We start from the raw sequence: 5,475 nt of genomic DNA on the forward strand, positions 1-5,475 counted from the left end.
TGGTAAAAGAATCTATACAAATGCAAGGCTTCTGCATTTTATGTTTGTCAGAGCCAAGATTGCCCCAAAGTTAAACAGACAAGAACGACGTGAGTCAAGGCTATTGCAATGGGGGGAAGAGGCCAGAACTCATTTGGAGCTCAGCTGCATTGAGATAAAAGGCAGGAGGGTTTTGAAGCACTGAGGTGAGCGGCGGGAAAGGACTGGAGGACTTTAGGGGGGAAGCTGATCGATTGGAGGTGCCCAGCACTCTGAGTTATTCCTGAGTTGGCAAGTGTCCTCTGTGATCAAGCCTCATGTGTTCACTAACCAGTACCCACTAAAGTTAGGCTCCTGCCCTCCCAGAGACTAAGAGAAGGGGGCACTACCTTCCTGGATGATTCCATTTCAAGGGGGTGGCTCCCAGGTCTTTGAGAAAGACATTCCTGAGTTGCAAAACTAACCGCTAAGAGGCTTTTTAAAAAATTTACATCTCAAAGGAGCAGAGAAATAATGCACATTTACAAGTTGTCTAAAGTAAATGCTCTAAGAAGAGGGAGCAGAGGGACCTACAGTCAAGCCGAGGTGAACTTCAAGGCTGCCTTGGTCACTTCAGTTGGAAACTATTAACCCTAATTGGACTGTGAAATGATTGAGGCATAATCATAGTATTATGTCCAGAAAAACAACTTGAAAACTATGACAAACTCACTAAAAACAAAAAACAAACAAAAAAATCAGATAACCTCAGTTATCCTACATCTAGAAGATACAAATAAAGCAGCCAAAACATTCATATACAGGTTTTTGTGAAAATATAAGTTTTTATTTCTCTTGGTTGAATACCCAGGAGTGGCAAGGCGGGTCATATGGTGAGTACGTCCCTCCCAGCCTGCCCTGGCAGAGTCCTCAGCCGCCACCCCAGCAGGATCTGCGTGGTGTCCAGCCTTCTGTTCTTAGTGGCTCTCTGCTCCAGTGTTCCCAAGGTAAGGGTAGGAGGACACACAGGCTCTGATCCCAAAGCTGCCACCTCCTGCAGGAGCTGCTCAGCTAGGAACACAGTTCCCCAGCATGTCCCCCTCTGCTGGGCAGGACCCCATCCTGGACAATGCAATGAAAGTTCTGGGACATGGCCAGGAAAAGAAGGGCCACTGCCCTACATTTGAGCTTATTGCCTTCAAGCAGAACACCCTCACCCCTCAGCAGGAGATGGGAAAGCTCCAAGGCTCTGGTGGCAGATCCGCAGCCTTTGCACGCACCTGTCCCTCCACAACCTTTTGCACACGCCCACTCCTAGCATATGCCCTGCCCGCGCCTTTTCCTCATGCATCTGTTACACGTGCATTCACTTGCAGGTTCTGTGCACACACGCCCATTCCTCACTCACACATTCCAAAGGTTGTCCCAGCAACTGGCCTAACATTCCATGCGTCGCACTTAACTGAGTTGGCAGCTCAAGGAGGATGCTCAGAGCTCAGCTCTCTAATCCAAGGATCCAACCTTATCCAACTGCTCCAATGGGCAGTTACCTGGGCAAGATTTGCCCCTCACCTCTGCCCCTGGCCCTGGGGGCCGATGACCTACCAGAAGGGCCTACACACCCAGAGCCCACTCATCACACCTGCCGAGTTCCCAGGGCTGGCCATGTCCAACCAGCTGCTCATGCCCTTGGATCAACCAGCAGGCCATCCAATAAGTATCCAGCAACGTTGCACAGGCGCTGCGACAAAACATCTGCAAGGCGATATTCCATGATTTGGCAGACCCTGTGTTCCCTTCTGGGAGTCCTCACTTCAATCTACAGGCATCCCAGATTGATCACAGGACAGATACTCAGGAAGGCTTGATCATCGCTACTTGCATTTGCAGGAGCAAAACTGGACACAGTGGCTCTGCAGCAGAAACTTTAGTGAATGTAAAGACATGGGATCCATCATTAATGTTACAAAAGGAAATGATTCCCATATCCACATCCAGGAAAATCCCTACTTGGGGTAATCGAGGGCTCACACACAGGGGGGTTAAAGGCTTAGTGCTGGCTGAGAGGTGCTTTTCATTGCTCAAACCCACAGTCCAGAAGCCAAGTTCTGAAGACAGTAAAACTGCCCCTTGTTGACTGACAGATTCTTTGCACACACCCAGATCCCATTCTTTGCTTGTCCCACATCCACCTCCATGTAATGGCGGCCAGAGGTGAACCAAGGGGAGCCCAGGACACAGATTACATGTTCAAATCTCTCAGCACACTCTCTGTGATTCTGTCGGAAATTTTCACAATGGGCGCACCTCAGAAATGATGGAAATGATGAGTTGATTGTTGGCTGTGTCAACATCCAAGGTCACATCCACTGTGGAAAGAAAGAAAAAATGCAAATCAGCAAATACACAGACTATCAGCCCACTCTTCACTTCTACTGCAAAGGTCCAATTACCTAATTTACTTTTACTTCTTTAACCTAGTCTTCTTCCCTAAGTCAGAATTTTCTGGGAGAAGCTTCCCTGGATTCCCTGATTAGGTCAGATTTCATACAGAGAATAAATACATACATTTGTAACAAGTCCCTATTATTCATAGTAGGCTTTTTTTTACGTTAAGTTATTTGATTATTTAATTAAATGTTTTTCTTTCCTTTAGTACATATGACCCATGAAGAGAGAGACCATGACTATTGTTTGCCATCAAAACAATTACAAAATTTAGCACAGGCTCTGTCCAAGTACAGACATATAGTAAATAAATAATGGAAAAATGAGTTTAGTTATTGTAGAACAATATTGAAATATTAAAGTTTGATTTTTATCTGAAATTCATTTTCCCATTTATTTTTCTTGATGAGGTTATTGTATTCCAGGCTTGTTTTCCTGAGGTTGTAAAGAAATGAGTAGATACTTCTAGGAGTCCTGAGACAAGATGGGTTACCTCCAGGGCAGTAAAGATAGAGGAAGGGATTCCCTTGGGCATGAGTAGGAATGTATTCTGATCTTGGTAGCAACTTAGACCCAAAACTTGCATGGGACACTGTTCAGAAGTGCTGGGAATCTTGAAAAGGATTCATCCTCTTTATATGGATTACCAACATCTCCAAGTAGCTCTAATAATCAGGATCCAAACCCAGAGCTGCTTGTTCTAATGCAACTAATGGATGGACCCAATGGGAGCCTCAGAAATAAACCCTCTGCACCAACTACCAATTACTTCATTCTGCTCACTTGTTGATTGGCTCAGTAGAAGATGCTGAGGCTGTCTGACACCCAGAGATGGGTTGTGAAGGACAAAATGTCTGGGATAGGTTTCTGCATCCCAAATGCTAGATGGATGAAGCAAGAAATAAACTCACTTAAAAAAACCAAGTAATTCATTTTTTTCACAATGTTGTGGACTGGGATATGTACCAAAGCACACTCATCCTATTCACACACAACACATCCACCATTGATTAGATGACACATTACAATAGACACTGCTAGCAGAGAGGAAATGGGCAAGACTTGGCATATCCAACTGAGCCTGGTTTCAGGAAGCTGGTAGGTGTGGCCTGGCATCCTGACATTGGAACATGGAGCTGAGGTGTGATAATTCACTTTAAATGCATACCTTTCTTCAAACTGGATGACAAAAATAAATCAGAGTTGTGATATCGCATCAGGCATTATTTCCTATAGCAGTCGGTCAGTAAGGGAAGCACGTGCTGCAGTGGTCAGTTCCAGAGTCTGCAATGGACCTAAGTCTACAGGAACAACAATCACATGCACTTTACCACCCATTACCTGGAGGGCCTTAAATTTTTTTAATTTATTTTTTAAAATTTTAATATTTTTGCCAATTAAAATCGTTTTGACTTTGTTTTGACCTTTTGCTTTATTTAACTTGACTACGATTCCTTCACCATAGTGGTCACTTTCACCCACTGTGGATTAGAGTCACCTTGGGGCTTAGAAACATTGCAGACTCCTGACTTCACAGCCATACAGGGTATCAGATTCAGTTGGTGCAAGGTCTTGCCTCTCAATGTGTGGTTAGGAACCAGCAGTAAGACCAGCACCTGCAATCATGTCAGAAATCCAGACTCTCAGCCCAGCCCAGTGCTAGAGAATCAGAATCTGCATTTTAATCAGATCTCTAGGTAATTTAATGCACATTCAAGTTTGAGAAGCCATAGTTGAGTCCAGTGCTTCTCAATAGAAATATAATGTCATTTGTAATTTTAAATTTCCTTATAAACACATGAAAATAATTTTAATAAAATGTATATTAAACTCAATATATTCAAAATATTATAGTTTCTCTGTGTACCCACATTTCAAGTGCTCCTTTGCCACCAGTAACTAGCATATACGACAGTACAGATTTAGGGCATGACCTAAAGATTATATTTTCTTTAAAATTTCCAGGTGGTTCTAATCTATACACAGGGGTGAGAAGCATTGCTGCTCAGCGTAAAAATTTTAGGTGCCAGAGTTCAGACAATTCTCATGTTTAATGGAGACCATTAGCAGACTTGCTCTTTCCTGGGCCCTTCGTGGGGAATGGTGTTAGGACAGATCCTTACTTTGGAACTTCAGTGGCCTTGGGTTCAAGTGCAGAATAGCTCTTGTGTGGGCTCCAGTTCCTTGATCCTGGACACCAGCTTCCCTCGCTGACCATTTGCCTTGGTATCATTCTTCTGAGAAACCACTGAGCAGAGGAGACATAGTAAACCCTCCTCATGGGGCTCCTTCTGCAATGAACTGATGCACTGGAGGCAGCAGACTATCCACATTTTAGGTACATGGGTTTCTCAAGACAAGCCGGGCAGACAAGACTTCTACTGGCTTCTTTAATGTGCCCAGCCATGGCAACTATCAGGGAAAATGTGAATGAAAATGGAGTTTCCATGACTTGAATGACTATTAGTGCTATCATATTTACTTGCATAAATATATCATGTACCTACTAAATGCCATTCCTTGTACTAGGTAATGACATACAATATGAACATGACTCTTGTCCCAGAACTTCTGATATTTGAAATACTGATTGGAATGAAGGACATGGTTCATAATTCAGCTTTGGCTTGTGATGGTGAAAGGAAGTAGACTGGGGCTCTCCAGTATTGTAACCACCAACCACATGTGACAATCGAGCACCTCAAGGGCACCTTATCTGAATGTGCTGTGAGTGTAAAATGCATACTGGATTTTGAAGACCTTACAAGGAAAACCATTTAAACTATCTCATTTTGAAAAAGGAACTCTCATACATTGTTGGTGGGACTGCAAAATGGTGCAGCCTCTATGGAAAATGGTATGAAGGTTTCTCAAACAATTGCAGATAGATCTACCATATGACCCAGCTATCCCACTGCTGGGAATGGAAATCATCAAGTCGAAGGTATACCTGTTCCCCAATGTTCATCGCAGCACTCTTTACAATAGCCAAGAGTTGGAACCAGCCCAAATGTCCATCATCGGATGAGTGGATATGGAAAATGTGGTATATCTACACAATGGAATACT

The 5,475-nt window shown here is 43.6% G+C and overlaps 1 pseudogene; it reads right to left on the reverse strand.

The window, feature by feature from the left end:
* Positions 1 to 1,777: 1,777 nt before the first annotated feature.
* On the reverse strand, positions 1,778 to 4,813 carry LOC103607970 (annotated as a pseudogene).
* Positions 4,814 to 5,475: the final 662 nt, after the last annotated feature.

This window comes from Galeopterus variegatus, unplaced genomic scaffold (genome assembly GCF_000696425.1).
Source record: "Galeopterus variegatus unplaced genomic scaffold, G_variegatus-3.0.2 Scaffold7903, whole genome shotgun sequence".
NCBI classification, from domain to species: Eukaryota; Metazoa; Chordata; class Mammalia; order Dermoptera; family Cynocephalidae; genus Galeopterus; species Galeopterus variegatus.